The 16,873-nt window shown below is 40.0% G+C and overlaps 1 long non-coding RNA gene and 1 pseudogene across 2 annotated transcripts; one reads left to right on the plus strand and one right to left on the minus strand.

Moving 5' to 3' along the window:
* Positions 1-139: 139 nt before the first annotated feature.
* LOC309705542 lies at positions 140-1,520 on the minus strand. Its single transcript, XR_014276571.1, has 2 exons — positions 1,091-1,520; positions 140-959 (listed from the first exon to the last, which is right to left on the minus strand). It is a non-coding gene; the product is annotated as an uncharacterized lncRNA (long non-coding RNA).
* An 8,230-nt stretch (positions 1,521-9,750) lies between these two features.
* Positions 9,751-15,004, plus strand: LOC309704469 (sterile alpha motif domain-containing protein 3-like; annotated as a pseudogene). Its single transcript has 5 exons — positions 9,751-10,843; positions 11,311-11,517; positions 11,782-11,922; positions 12,038-12,117; positions 12,222-15,004. The product of its transcript is annotated as a sterile alpha motif domain-containing protein 3-like (transcript).
* The last annotated feature ends 1,869 nt before the right edge of the window (positions 15,005-16,873 follow it).

Raw genomic sequence — 16,873 nt, forward strand, 5'->3', positions numbered from 1 at the left:
GCGCTGCTTTAAAGGTGAGTCAGCACTGAAATATCCCTTCAGGTGTTACCAAGCTTCTACCAAACCGGAGTCTGGCGGGTAACCTTGCCTAGAGCTTCCTGATAGGGGTGCTAGTTGGTTGTCACCTTGTTCACACGTCTCATTCACACTTCATACATTACCTGCAGTCACTCATTACCCTCCTTATGTATGTAATAAATGTGTAAAAAAATTCTATGTGTGGTGTATTATTTTAACCAAAAGAGGAACCTAGTTCCTTTAATTGTGTAATCTGTGAACAACGGAGAACCAAAATGTCCTGCCCAGTGTTCCACAGCAAGCATTCAGCGTGTATTTATGTGTGTCCAATATCAAACAGAACATCAAAACATTTAAAACACTAAAATCATCGGGGTTTTAAGAAGAGATCCGTTTTCTCCTATTGATCAAAGGGACCCCTCCTTTTGGACTCCAACCAGTACTTCTCTTTTTTAAGTTTTAGAGGATCTTTTCTAATAAAGTCCTCTGGGCCTTCCTAACCCTTCTGTAGTTTAGAGAATATTACTAAAAAATATTCTCAAGGCCTTTAACCTTTTAATTTGTTTAGAAAGGCGTTACTAATAAACCCTTTCAAGGTCCCAGACCTGCTGAGGTATTTATCCGACACCGGAGAGCGACCCGTCGGCCGCAACCGTGGTCAGACCTCAGTTCACTCTTATCTTTATTCACTTATTCACTTATTTCTTATTCACTTATCTCTTATTCACTTGTCTGATTCTCAACAAGCCTTAAGTAAGCCAGACAATTTTGGTTATGAATTACTAGGAGTTTGGACACTAAGTATTTTTATAATGTTCAATATAGCAGAAATAAAAGGTCTGCTTACCTTGTTTTTGTGTGCACACAGCTTTTGTCCAAACTCCGTTCACTCAGACCACAGCCGATGTCCTCCCCTCCGTCCAGTTGACCTGGAGCGGATCCTGTTCCGTGACGCCAATTGAAGGATATAAAAAAAAACAACAACAGCAATAGAATAATATTAAACACAAAGTGAACCCGTCTTCCTTCATTAAATAGGTTCTTTTAGATGTTAAGGAGGAATTGACTTAACCAGGCTGGCGGAGAATGAAGACAACCGGACACCTGCTGCAGATGGGGAATCAGTGAACTTTTATTGAGACAGAGACAAACTCTCAACGCAGCTCACATCAAGAGATTCCTGATATTTGCTGTGAGGATGAGTATATATTCTCTAAAACTTACAGGAGGGGGTTGTGAGGAAAGTGCTGCATTAGCAGAAAAACAACTCCATAAAAGGAAATCGGCCTTGGGTGTTCTAGTCTCTTCGCTTGCAGATATCTTTCACCTGCAGGCTGAGGCGATCGCTTCTTATCGCTCTCAAGGCCAAAGTCATGAGCACATTTTTATTACACAGTTGCACAGTAACTTTAAAGCTGAACAATATTTAAAGCTGAATAATGTTTAAAGCTGAACAATATTTAAAGCTGAATAATGTTTGATCAGATTATATTTTCTTCAAGTCCGATGTGTTCGCGGAGGCAAAGGCGGTGCTCCGTGCCGCCAGTGCCGCGCGAACATCTCCGTTAATCCAGGGTTTTTGATTTGGGAAGGATTTAACTGTTCTGGATGGGACGACATCTTCCACGCATTTCCTGATAAATCCGCAGACTGAGTCTGTGTACTCGTCAATGTCCCTAGCAGCCACGTGAAACATTTCCCAGTCCGCGTGATCAAAACAGTCCCGCAGCGCAGACTCCGATTGGTCCGTCCAACAGTGCACCGCCCTCCGGGTTGGAGCTTCCTGTTTCAGCTTCTGCCTGTAGGCGGGCAGGAGCAGGATGGAGCGGTGATCTGATTGGCCGAATGGGGCGCGGGGGAGGGCTTTGTACGCATCCCGGAAAGAGGTGTAGCAGTGGTCGAGTAGCCGGTCTCCACGAGTGTTAAAATGGATGTGTTGGTGGAGTTTGGGTGAGACTTTCTTCAGGTTTCCCTTATTAAAGTCTCCGGCTGTGATAAACGCTGCCTCTGGGTGTGCGGTTTCCTCACTGCTGATCGCGCTGTACAGTTCCCTGAGTGCTCGGTCAGTGTCGGCTTGTGGGGGAATGTAAACAGCCGTAATAATCACTGCTGTAAATTCCCTCGGTAGCCAGAATGGCCGGCACTTAATCATCAGGTACTCCAGGTCCGGTGAGGTCCAGGTCCACTTATGCTTACTCCAAGCACCGCTGCGAGTTTGGCCGTCAGTGTCAGTTTTCGGATTCGCCTGCTGAGCTGCTGGTGGAGATCCACCCGGACCCAGTGGCTGTCTAGAAAATTTTTGTTGGGGGGCCAGGTAGGGGCACAGATTTGGAGAAGGGTGGCAGATGTAATTGGCAGATAATGTTTAAAAAAAAAAAAATCTACCAACCGTTAACCATAATTCAATAATCCTATAAACCTAATAACCGAATGCGCTTTTAATTCTTATTAGAATGAGATTTTAACCACTATGGTGCAAAGTTTTTAGATACTGCGTTGATAAAGTACAAGAGATACAATCAGTGCTTTGTCAGTGTTTACTCAGCATTCAAGGACAGCAATATTTGCATAATATTTTTACTGACATATAGTGCACATATGTTTTGGGCAAAAACATTTTTGAATATTAAAATACGAACATTTGTAACAAAGAATTGACAAATTAGCCAATGCCAATGCAAAACCAATGCCTATTAAAAAAAAGAAGATAATCTTCTCACAAACTGGTGTTTGATTTTGAAACAGGAAAAAAGTGGGGAAACAACTGAAAAGACTAACATTTGAATAAAACCTGAAAGCAAGTAAATACTTTCTATGCTGCCTTATGGTAAACTTTGGTAATATTGATCAAGAACAACACTGGCTGATGATGAAATACAGTCAGCTGGCATGGTGACACTGCCAGTATTAACCTGCAGGGCTGGACCGGGACAGAAAATCAGGCATTTTGACTAGAGACCGGCCCACCAGGTATTAAAGCCATAAAGACTTTGACTGAAAACAAATGCTGTTGTGACAGTGATGTACACTGTCTTGTTGGTATATGTATGATTTCTATACATTTTACGTCAGATAAAAACTTTGGTTGTAAGATTTAGATAATTATTTAATAAAAGCTAGATATTTTAAATGAGAATAAGAAAGAAAAGTATTTCTTTGTGCCCCACCTTTCCCTGTTAATGCCCTACCTGGCCCCCTGGCAAAACTTTCCTAGATCCACCCCTGCACAGTTGCCAGCTGTCAGCTACATAAAAAAGGATCCTGGTGTTATTTGTGTCTCAGAAACAGTTCATAACTTCCCTTCAACTCATTCATGTGAACTAAAAGGTAAACCTGTTTCTCCATCACCTGTTCAGCTCTGATGATTCAGTAAGGACATCTCCTGGTTTCATCTTCATGTTTCCCTCTCACCACATATCCAAACCGATATCATGACCAGCAGCTTTTACAGCTGTGACTCCAGCAAACATCAGCTGATACTAGAAAGTAATATCAAATAAATTCTAACAACAGCTGATCAAGCTTAAATGTGCTGCTGTTGTTTAGCGCGACATCTGCTGGTTTCCTCTTTCTGGCGCAAAGTGGGCGATAAATAAACAAGGGAGAAAAGCCAATCAGCTGATCATTGATCAGTTTCATGATTGAAGTAGCAACAGGAGAGGCAGGGGAGAGGATGAGAGGAGAAGAGGCAGCTGTGCAGCGTAACGACAGAATAACTCCAGCTTTGTGTCTTTTTTTCATTATAGCGAAAGTCCGGGACAAACTGTGTTCCTTCTCAGCTCAATACGAAACGTGTAATATTTTCTCTGAATGAGGGACCATTCCATTTTTTTAAAGAGCCGTTGGCAACTCTACTAACTAACCTTATGAATAAAATAAAGTTCACTATCAGTAACGTCATAGCACCCACCCAGCTGTATAAAAACTCTGTCAAGCTGGCTAGAACCAGTACTAGTTATTGCAACTGAGGGTAAAAAGTCAGCACAACGAAAATAAACTCCACCTAAACTTGGTTTATATCTGACCCAGATAGACTGCAGGTCATAACTTCTTACCTGAAGTTCAGTTCACCTGACACTCGGACTGGCGGTGTTCCAGATCTACTGGCGTTTAGATCAACTGGCGTTGGTCGAACAGATGTGTGGCAGTCTTGCGTTTCAGGAGCTGCTACCGACAAACCAGCAAAAAAACGCCAAATGTGTCATCTGTGACACTTGTGAGGTTATCTCAAACACACTCCGTCAGTCTTGATGCTGTTGAACAACAAAATGTTTAAAATGTGGCGAGTTTATCTGGTGATATCCTCATTCGCGACGCGATCGCGAAAACAGCAAACAATTAACACCACGCCGATGTTGTTCACAGGACAGCAAGAGTAAACGATCGGGAGACTCTTGTCGTCGTTATCGTTCCGCTCGCACGGTTTATTTCTCCGATTTCAGCGTTTTTGCTTCACAACTACAGCGAGCAGTTTACTTTGTGCACTAACATGGAGTCGAGTCAACCAGCGCCACCTCTGGCCAAGTGCCACAGCCTACAGCCAGATCAACCTGTGACACACATCTGCACCACGTTTGAATTCGTGTCATGCACATTTGTACCTTTCAACTGTGTCTGTTTGTGCGTCATGCAAATAAACCTTTGAAAAGAATGAAATGACACTAATATTTCACTAGTGTTGTAACATCACATGTCGTTAGCGTAGTCTGTCTGTGTCTTTTCTCTGCGAACAAACATTTTAGAGTTGGTTGTTATATACAGTGTGGTTAATCTAATAAACATTTGTAAGGAGATGGCAGTTACTGTGAATGTACAGCAGGTGATTAGTAATAAACAGTCAGACAATGACTCTGACAATCTCATTCAATCTTGCAGATTGCACCTTCTGTGGAAAGTGGTACCACACAGTGTGTGTGGACTTTCCCTGTGCCGAAGGCGACTACAAATGTTGTGGGTACTAAATAAACAGTAAAAATTGATCCCTGTTGTCTTTGCTTACTGATTGTTTTTAGTGTTGACAATCCACATTGCTGCCATTGCATCTTTCAACATGTTTGTGGGTAGATTTGGATGTACCCGGGGTAAGTGCAGCCACTCAGCCTCTACTCACTGTGATCATAGCAGCAGGTGCAGATGTGTCACAAGTTAATCTAGTAGTAGGCTGTGGCACTTGGCCACAGGTGGCAGCAGTGGACTGACCCCCATTTGAAACTGCTCCAGCTGCTGTGTGATAGTGGATCTGCTACAAATTGAAGATCATAAGCAAGTTTTGGAAATGAACCCTTGTATTATGTTGAAGAACAAAAAAATGACATTTTGTTGCGGGTCATTTTGACCCGTACTGTGTAAATCCACTCAGAATTATCCAAAAACTGCAATAAAACAATAGCACCTTTATTTTCGATTAGATAAACATGTAGAACACAGACATACAACAGTTAGACTTTCCATAACTATTTTAGGAACAATTTGGTTTTTCGTTCTTACAAACACATTTCTTTTGAACTTGCCCAACGTTCTCAGTTTTTCAATGCTCAACATTTTCGATTTTGTCCACATGATGGACAGAATGTAACGGTGTGCTTTCTGCAGATGTACTTCTTGCATTTCTCACAAAAAGTGCTTGTTTTCAAACAGGAACCTTCCTAACTAAGATTTAAAACAAAAGATTTCTACGTCTCCTACAGTCTCACAAACAGATGACAAAGCAAGCGACACACCTGAGTCACTGACTTTCTTATATCAGAATCAGAATGGGTTTTATTGCCAAATGTTGAGCGGGTTTACAACATTAAATTCAAAAATTCAAATTCAAATTCAAATTTTATTTGTCACGTACACAGTCATACACAGTACGATATGTAGTGAAATGCTTGGACAACTGCTCGTGACCTAAAGAGAACAAAAAAGGAAAAGGCTATGAATAAGATAGGAAATAAATATGAAAAATTAAAAAGGGTAAATTTAACTAGGAAGGAATAAAATATAAATTAAGGTTAAAAATGAAATAACTGTACAACAAAATACACAATATAGAACTATATAAGAATGTATGAAGAAATCTAAATATAAATAAATATATACACAATAACAGCAGCTGTACAAGTATTAACCGGAAATGAAGAATATAGTGACCAGTGTTGTGCAAAAACAATGTCCAGAAAGTCCAGTGTGTGTGTAAGAACCATATGTGTGGGTCAGTACTGTGTGGTGGTGTGATTGAGAGACCGTATCGCCTGCGGGAAGAAGCTCCTCCTCAGTCTCTCTGTGTTGGTCTTCAGGGAGCGGAATCGCTTTCCTGACCTCAACAGAGAGAACAGTCTGTTGTTGGGATGGCTGAGGTCCTTCACGATCTTCCTGGCCTTGGTCCAGCACCGCCTGCTGTAGATTGAGTGCAGGTCAGGGAGCTCGGAGCGGATGGTGCGCTCAGCTGACCGCACAACCCTCTGTAGAGCTCGTCTGTCCTGCATGGTGCTGTTCCCGAACCAGGTTAAGATGTTTCCCGCCAGGATGCTCTCTATGGTGCACGAGTAAAAGTTCCTGAGCACCTTGGAGGGCAGTTGGAAGTCTCTCAAGCGTCTGAGGTGGTAGAGACGCTGTCGGGCCTTTTTCACCACGGTGTTGATGTGACAGGACCATGACAGGTCCTGCGTGATGTGAACTCCGAGGTATTTGAAGCTGTCCACTCTCTCCACTGGCACCAGTTTTCCAGATTCCTAATCTCCTTCAGGTAGGCCGTCTCGTTGTTATCAGAGATCAGGCCCACCACGACGGTGTCGTCAGCAAACTTGATGATGGTGGTGGAGCTGGTAGTGGCCACACAGTCATATGTGTACAAAGAGTACAGCAGGGGGCTCAGAACACACCCCTGGGGGGCTCCAGTGCTGAGAGTGGTGGAGGCTGAGACATGTCCGCCCATCCTTACTGCCTGTGGTCTGCCAGTTAGGAAGTTGGAGATCCACTGACACATAGATGAGCTGAGTCCCAGATGCTCCAGCTTGGTGGTGAGTGTGGAGGGAATTATGGTGTTAAATGCAGAGCTGTAGTCTATGAAGAGCATTTTAACATAATTCCCCCTTCTAGTTAGGAGTTAGGATATTAGGAAATTGCTGCGGTGCTTCAGTGCAAACATACTGTTATAAATTAAGCTTAAATAGACATGAAAATAAAAATAAGAATTAAAAGTGCTAAGTAGATAGATAGATATATACATGAGTGCAGGTGGTGATCAGTGCCAAACATGGAATGATGCAGTGAACACAGCGTAGGGCCATGTGTTAGTGGTGGGAACAGTCATATCCACTCACACTCACTGACTGTTTATTACTAATCACTGTGTAACTGCTGTGAATTCACAGTAACTGCCGTCTCCTTACAAATCTTCATTAGATTAACCACACTTATACAGACTGTATATAACTACCAACTCTCCAGCCATGTTGATGGATTGCCAATATTGGCTGGAAATATTCATTTCCAGGGAAAGGACACAGGCAGATGATGCTTACAGGATGTGATGTGACAACACTAATGAAATATTGATGTGTCATATTTGTCCAAGGCGTATTTCATTGTTATGGAAAAAGAGAATATCAAAATCATGATGACCAATTGGAGTGGTGATGTCTATGACTTTGTGTATATAATTTGGAATTTTGTACAAATGTAGGCCAATAAGGAATATATGATATCATTTCATTCATTTCAAAGGTTTATTTGCATGACGCACAAACAGACACAATTGAAAGGTACAAATGTGCATGACACGAATTCAAACGTGGTGCAGATGTGTGTCACAGGTTGATCTGGCTGTAGGCTGTGGCACTTGGCCAGAGGTGGCGCTGGTTGACTCGACTCCATGTTAGTGCACAAAGTAAACTGCTCGCTTTAGTTGTGAAGCAAAAACGCTGAAACCGGAGAAATAAAACGTGCGAGCGGAACGATAACGACGACAAGAGTCTCCCGATCGTTTACTCTTGCTGTCCTGTGAACAACATCGGCGTGGTGTTACTTGTTTGCTGTTTTCGCGATCGCGTCGCGCATGAGGATATCACCAGATAAACTCGCCACATTTTAAACATTTTGTTGTTCAACAGCATCAAGACTGACGGAGTGTGTTTGAGATAACCTCACAAGTGTCACAGATGACACATTTGGCGTTTTTTTGCTGGTTTGTCGGTAGCAGCTCCTGAAACGCAAGACTGCCACACATCTGTTCGACCAACGCCAGTTGATCTAAACGCCAGTAGATCTGGAACACCGGCGCGAAATTTGATTCCCTGGTAGCTGAATGCAGTTTACCGTTAGTGTATTAATGGTTTAATAAAATCACGTTTTTACATCCATTCCAAGGCCATTAACACACATGGGCAGCTGATAATAACGTTTAAAGGAAATATCTTGACGCCGCACTTGTTTAAAATATAACAAGGGTGTCGCAGCTGGGGTTTGATAGTCGCGTTTTAAGCAATGTGGGAACTTTTTCAGCATGTAATCTGAGCTTGTAATACGGTGTTATCACTATAAGTAATCGGTCTGAAAGAACAGACGGCAGAAACTGTCGGAAATCTGGAGAAAGGAGTCACCTTAGTAGTGAATATTAACACATTACAGCATTCTAGTCTTTTTTTTCTTCCAAACTTGAAAGGGCACAAAAGCATGCTCAGACTCTGCTCTCCTGTGTCCAGTAGTCCCAAACAAACATCTAAATTTAAAAATGAAAACTTTGCATATCGAGAGGATTCACTCTAAAGATTTGGTTTATTTTATTTAATTTACTGATTTTTTTTAAATGAATATTTCTTTGAACTGAAAGAAGTTGTACAAAAGGTTTTAATGTGTGTGATATACGGTTTTTACCCATGTAAAAATGTGGTGATAAATATCCTTACATTGAATTTAGAGTTTGTACTACCATTTATCTTGCAGACAATGAGGTTGATGGTGACACAGTTGACTGCGGTCTTACTGAGACTATGGTTGCATACCTTTTCCAAGGATCCTTCAAAAAGCAGGTTAAATTCAACCAGTTTGTGTCAAGGATGAAGGAATCTTCAGTCAGTCTGACTCTACAGACTGTCTCTCCAGAAGACTGGCAACCATCTACTTCGTCAACTTCAATAAGGTATTTTCTTATTTATAATGAAGTTAGTATGTCTGAAGCATACATGTTGGCCGTTATGCACTTTTAGGATTTAGTTAATATGATCATTGTTTCTACCATATGTATTGTTACTGTAGTGTTTTATACTTCAATTCATGCAATAAAAACAAACACTTAACTGTTTTCACAGCAATGAAAATACTTTGAGACTGCCAGCCTCTTTTGAAATTCCAAGATTTCCCAAAAATCTGCAACTAAAACTGGACAACAAAGAACCGTGCCATAAAAATCCAAGGGACAGACACACAATAATCAGAGTTCTATATGAAGCTGTGGCACAGTATACTATGTAAGTTAATCAGGGTAATGTTAGCTTGTTGCTTTAGAAAAAGCTGAATCTGTCATATTGAAAATAAACGCTACATTACTAAGAAACAATAACTAACACTTGATAAAGTTTGTTTGTCAGCAGTTGCTCTAACACTTCTGTTTCTTCTGATATTACAGGTATCCCACAAATTCTGAATATGTGCAAGCTGTGAAGACGCTGGTAACGAAGTATCCTTTCCTCAAGGATCATGAGGGAAATGGTTATGTAAGTTAAATTTAAAATTAGCATAAGGTTCCTTCAAGATTACAAAGTAAAAGTGAAGCTTTTTTCGATCTTGTTTTGTTAGTAAGACAATCTGTAGCCTCTCAGTAGGTTTGTATGAAGTATGTGTTACGTAAGGCCCAAAATGGCCTCCGTACAAGAAAGTAGTAGCTCTAATATTGACCAGTAACGAACCACCACACGCACACTGTAATGGGTTACACAAGATTTATTTGTTCTTTCTCCGGGTAAAACTACTGGCTGAAGACACAACTCTGGCCAGGAATCCAAGGCCCAAAGCCACCGCGGTCAGGGTTGTTAGCCTTTTCAGGCCTGACTTCGTTCGAGGCTGGGTCTCCAGATCACATCCTGGGAGCTGGAACTTCCCCAAAACTGGTCCAGTTTCCTTGTCAGGGGCACAGAGAGTCTCCAGTCCAGTGTTTGTTTTCCTGCCTTCCAGCACATCCACTCACATCCCAATAAGAATGAGTCCTCCCTCCAACATCCTCAGTTTATTTTAAAAGCAAAACCAGGCCAGGTTAAAAATCTTTTCCATTAAAATGTGCACACTTCATCCTGGATCTTCGAGGCTTCCCTGCTTCACCAGTGTCCTACTAAAAAAAACAACGACAACCCCTACTTCCTGTTTCCTCTCCCCTTTATAGAGAAGGGCTCCAATCCTCCCCAATCAGCTGCTCCCTGTATTCAACTCCAAATAGCTGGCAGCTGGACTAGAGTAGAATCTCCACTCCCACATGGGTGTGGCCCACACCTCACATCAAACACAAAAAAACACCAAAGCATGCAATTAATACAAAACAAAATCTAAAGAAATGCCAACCCAAAAGCTTAGTGGGGGATTCTCTCCATCCTTTTCCACCATGCTATACTCTGTAACATATGTTTACTGATTCTTTGTTGGGTGTATTTTGTGTAGATTGTTTTTACAGTAACTTATGTTTCTGTTCAACAAGCACACATGGCATATGTCTTTGAGACGTAAATTCAAATCAGAGCGGGCACCACTAGTCGACAGTGAGGCAGTGAGGCGTTGTAAGGAGAAGTTTGGTTCTACGAGGAGAGGGCAGCCTAATAAATGTCAACGAACAAGTCAGAGAAATGTTTGTCAGGTTGGTGTGAGGGACACCTTGAGCTATAAAATGTTCTTGCCTCTGTTATTACATCTAAAACTAAGGATTAGGGATGCAACTGTACCTTTTTTCAAACCGAAACAATACCAATACTTGGATTAGAGCACTTGCTAATACAAAGTACCAGTGCTAATACTTCTACCTCACAAAAAATTATTAATTGGAAGGCGCTAAAAGAGGGTGAACTAGATTTAAAAAACAAAAACAAAAAAAACCCATTTTAAATATGACTCCAAAACTAAAATTTCAAGTTAACAATTAAGATTTTATGTGAAATTATTTCAGAGTTTCCATATTTTAAATATTGGTTCATGGTATCGGTTAACTTTAACCGATACGAGTTCTTTGTGATGCACAGATCGTGTCAGCTCTAATTGTATATTTAGTCTTATGTTGGGTTTCTAATCTGTTTTGACTTTCTCTTCTCACTCTTGCTTTCTTTCAAGGGACCATGCGTCCAAGGAGAGGATTTATTATCCATAGACGCCCACTTAAAGGTCATACAGTGCCAATATCAGAAGATGCAACCAGATACCATGGTGGTTCATAACCGTATGCAGCAAACGTTTGCTTGGCGGCAGAAAGAAATTGCAAATGGTATGCCTGTGGAAGATGTGTTGAAGAAGTACCCCTTCTTAGGGATGCCTACTGGTGTAAGTCAGAAAGCTGAATTGAACTTGGAAATAGCTGTCACATTTAACATGTTTATAGTAGTATATTTTATTTGCCCTTGACCTTGCTTTCTTCATCTGTCCCTCTTTCCTTTTTTTGTATGTTCATGTAACTTCTTACAGTATTGTTGTTAAATTCTATAAAAAAAATAATTATGCAGCACCATACATAATTAATATCAACTTTAGATTATTTCATTTTCATACACTGTTATTTTGTACTGAAAATGAATTTTTTACTTGTAGCTGTGCAACGAACTCAGGTGGATCCAACCAACAACGGGTAATGTAAGCCAGCGAAGGTGATTGGCCTTACACGAGGGAAAACCCCACTCTACCAGCTCTACCTTGATGCAAGAGAGGAGGCTCTCACTGATGACCTACCAGGTATTTGCTTTTTTTTTTTAACTTCAAGGCTTCCATTTTATATAATTTTTATAGGTAACTGGAAATGCCAGATAAAATGCATGGGTGATCTTGTGTTTTGTTGTTTTTTTGGCAGATCTTGACACAAGGGCTGCACTTTTATTCCTGCCATACGTCTTCAAGGAGAAACTGGATCTCTTTGTCATACTTGGAGAGGTGTGTGTATTAAAATATTTAGTATATATAAAAGGAAAACAAATGTATCTTTTGTTAAGAGACTAAGATATTGCTTTCCTCTACCTTCTCTTTTGACTTCAAAGGTTCATCCGAAAACCCCCTATCCAACTGTTCAGCTACTTCATGAAGACTGGAAACCAGTGTTCTCCAGAAGCGCTCCAAACATTGTGAAGTTGGATGGCAGTGAAGTGTGCAGAAGCTCGTGTATTTTTGAAGGAATCATCTCTTATTTCTGCTTGTATTTTGTCTTCAACCTTGCTTATCCAAAACATCTGAAGAACACCCTGATTTTTCTCCAAAAGTACATTGTGAAAATAGATGAGGGTGAGGACCGGCCTCTGCCAATCACAGTCACCAGACAAATAAATCTTCTGTATTGACCACCATGCCTCAGCCATATCAGTGCTCCAAATGTGGCAGAAGAACCTTTAGTTTGACAAAGCTTATTCAGCACATAGGACTTATTCATTCCCATGATGCCAATTTTGATATAACCTGTGGACTCAGTGACTGCTGTTCTTCCTTCAAAAAATATGAATCTTTCAGACGACATGTGTATAGGAAACACAGAGAGCAAGTGTTGTGTCCCCATAAAGACTTAGATGAAAATGAGCAGGAGGTAGTCAGTCCACACCCAAATGAATTTGCAAATGACATAACTGAAAATATTGAAACCCCTCCATCCTGGGATGAATTTTTGATAAATTTCAGAGACAATCTTTTCAAGTTCATTCTTAAGTGCAGAGAGAAAAATTCTTTACCGGTCTCTGTTCAGGAAGAAATTGTGGAAGACGTAAATTTTCTGATGTGTTTTTTCAAGGAGAACTACGATGCTTTTATAGCATATCATTTAGAGAAAATGGGTCTTGACGTGTCTTTGTGTCCAGAGGTTAAAAATGTCCTGCATTCAAATGAATTTTTTGAGAAGGCTTCAACAGCTATTCGATCTCCTTATTTAGTCAAAGAACATTGCAAATCAAAGATCAACATGACAGAGCCTGTTCATTGCAAATTAAGAGACTCTGTGGGTCATACAGTTAGCTCGTATTCATATGTGCCTGTTGATAAGGTGCTAAAAAATTATCTTTCTCATGAAGACATAAAAGATCACATTTTTTCAAGTGGCAATTCGGAAACTGATGAATTTCTAACAGATTACTCTGATGGAGAAATCTTCAGACATCATCAATTCTTCAAGGATAACCCAAATGCACTGCGACTCCATTTTTATGAGGATGAATTTGAAGTACTTAATCCTCTAGGATCTAAATGATCCAAACACAAACTTAGTGCATTTTATTACACTGTAGGCAATTTGGACAAAAGGTACACTTCTCAGCAGAGGCACATTCATCTAGCGTTATTGGTACGCTATTCTTTCGTTAAGCGGTGTGGTTGGCATGTTATCCTTAAACCTTTGCTTGATGATTTGGAAAAACTTTCCACTGATGGCTTTACTTTTACCATTGATAAAACTGAACACACTATTCATGCTGCTCTTGCAACTTTATCTTGTGATAATTTATCAGCTCACATGATTGGTGGTTTTTCTATGTCATTTAACACTGGTAGAATTTGTCGGTATTGCATGGCTTCTTATGAAGATATGAAACAATCCTTTGAGGAAGAAAGCTTTGTTTTAAGAACATCAGAGGTTCACCAGTATCATCTTGCACGAATCCAAGAATTTCCGGATGATAAAACAATATATGGTGTAAATAGTTCATGTCCTTTTGACAGACTGAGTTATTTCAGTGTTACACAAGCTTTACCACCTGATGTAATGCATGATCTGTTGGAAGGTGTAGTTCCTCTAGTTATGAAACTAGTGATTTGTAAAGCCCACACTGAGAAGCATATTACAATTAGAGAGATCAATGAAGAATTGCAAAAAATGCCCATTGGTCAGAATGACAAAACAAACAAACCAGTACAGTTATCAGAAAGACTACAGAGTGTTGGTATTGTTGGATCAGCATCTCAAAAGTGGTGCCTGTTCAGATTGCTGCCATTTCTGATGGCAGACCGTGTGCCACCTAATTGTAAATATTGGCATGTTTTTCTTCTATGTCGTGAAATAACAGAGATTGTAATGGCTAAAAAAGTGCGAAAAGAGAATATTTTATTGTTGAAGTTGCTTGTCCATGAGTTTCTCACAAAACTGAAAAGTGTATTTGGGGATGTAATTACACCAAAGTGTCATTATTTAATCCACTATGCAAGACTGATTGAAATGTTCGGCCCTCTACGTTTGTTATGGTGTATGAGATTTGAAAGTAAGCACCAGTATTTCAAAACGTTGTCCCGCAATTGTAGAAATTTTATGAACATTGCTACAACTTTGAGCAACAGACATCAGTTCAGACAGTGCTGGGAGTTTTCTAACAAAAGTTTACTTGGTGAATTTGAAAATGTTTTTGGAAAAAGTGTGACTACACCATTTTTGTCATTACCACTGGAACTGCAACAAGCACTGACAGTCTATTGTGGCTTTTCTGAAGTTGATAGTGCTAAGAAAGCTTTCCAGCGTGTGTCAGAAGTAATTGTGAACAGTGTCAAATACTGTGTAAGAGATGTGTTTGTCATTGATGTACTGCATTCAGAGAAGATTCCTCTGTTCTGGCAAATTAAGTACATATTTAATATTGACACAATGTGGGTCTTTTGTGGAAAAATTCTCATTCCTCTGTTATATGACAACCATTTTCATTCATACAGTGTTAGAGTTGATAGTGAATGGACGTTGCTAAAACCTGGACAGGAAATTGATGTTGCAGCTTATGACACATACTCTGTTGATAACAGTTTGTATGTAACAGTTAAGCAATGTATTTAAGAAGGTAATAAATGTGACAAGTATTTTTGACTTTGTATCTTCAATTTTTCAAATCTTGAGAGGAAAAATGTAGGAAATCTGTGTTTAGATACTGAACCTTTAGAAAGACATTTTTGTACTCCTTTTAAGGGTTCTTTTTTGTACTTTATACTAAGGGTACAACTTTGCCCTTTAAAGTACAGGTTTGACATGTAAAAGGTACAAATTACAAGGGTACAAATCAGTACCCACAGTTTAGGGTACAGAACGGTACCTTAGAGGGTACCACCCCAGTGACAAGCCATTGTACCCCTATAGGTACATTTCTGTACTTTAATTTCTGAGTGTGAATGATTGATGAAGTTGAAAAGCTTAAAACTGAGCTTGACTAGGCCTTCCCCAGAGTCTCCATCAACACCACCTTTCCTCAATTCTTATGATGTATTACCACCAATTGGAATAGGCCATTAGAAGTATACTTCATCTTGTCTCCCTCTATTCTCTTTCCATCACCCCCAACCGGTCGCAGCAGATGGCCGCCCCTTCTTGAGCCTGGTTCTGCCGGAGGTTTCTTCCTAAAGGGAGTTTTTCCTCCCCACTGTCGCCCAGTGCTTGCTCAAAGGGGATCATTGGATTGTTGGGGTTTTCTGGCTTTTTCTGTAGTGTTTTCACCTTACAGTATAAAGCAGCTTGAGGAGACTGTTGTTTTGCCATGATGCTATATAATCTTAAATATAACTGAATTTTCTAAACATCTATTATAGCATCAAAGTAAAACAAAAAAACTAAAGTATACTTCAATGAAATTAATCAAAATGTCGAATCTGGCAAAAAAAAGAAAAGAAAAAAGGTTTCACCTTTAAATAAAAATCCAAATCACAAAAATTCTGATTTTTGTTGTGTGTGGGGGTTTTTGTGTGTGTTGTCAAGTATAAAAGTTTTGCACTCTGTCACGGTCTCGATGTCTGCCCGGCCGGCTCCGCAAGGTTACATATGTTTATTGTGTTGCTGCTTTCTTCCACTCGTCATTCTGCCTGGGCGGAGCTCAGGCCCACGCACCTGTCTGCAATTACGCTGCAACGTGTCCTGTCTGTATGGAGACTGAGAGCTGCCAGAGTAATAATGTAGATACAGGCCTCTTTCTCCTTCTGCTGCTGTTCATGCTTTTATTCCATTGATGTTGCTATCATTTGTAAATATATTTATTTGGTGTTATTTTATCAATTTTCTACTACTGTCGTTCATGTAATTTTTTTTGTATTTAAATATGATTTTTTTAAGTAATGCTGCGAGTTAAATAAAGGTTTCATTGAATAAAAAAAAGATTTAAAGATGACTGGTGGCGGAAGCAGAGCACAGACTGTGAGAATCTATCGCCATCGTGTGGTGCAGAGATATATTTCCATTGAATTTAGACAACGAAAGCTTGGCTCACAGAGCAGCTGCAACACGAACAAAAAACATTAAATAGCAACATATTATATTATATTATATTATATTATATTATATTATATTATATTATATTATATTATATTATATTATATTATATTATAGTGCAAACAGTGCAGGCTTCAGCTCTGGGGAAGAAGCTGTTCCTCAGTTTGGGTGGATTCTGTCACTCACAGCGTTGTTAGCCCTCTTGTGCGCGCAGACTGCAAACCCCCTCCCCCGCCCCCCCACTGTGCGTTGCCCTGATATCTGCAGTGTGAGGTTGGATCGCTCATTTTCATCCTCACACTGATGCCACTTATTTCGGTCTTTGTTTGACATAAAAGGGCATATTTGTCACTTTATTGCAACTATATTTGCACTCTTGAGCTCCTTCATTCACTGACTGATTATAAAGTTATTACTTGCGTTATGTATTCATCCTTTTGAACATAATTAATGAAGCCACATGTAATCACTAAAATTTGTATT

Source organism: Aulonocara stuartgranti (genome assembly GCF_965226115.1).
Source record: "Aulonocara stuartgranti genome assembly, chromosome: 4".
Taxonomy (NCBI): Eukaryota; Metazoa; Chordata; class Actinopteri; order Cichliformes; family Cichlidae; genus Aulonocara; species Aulonocara stuartgranti.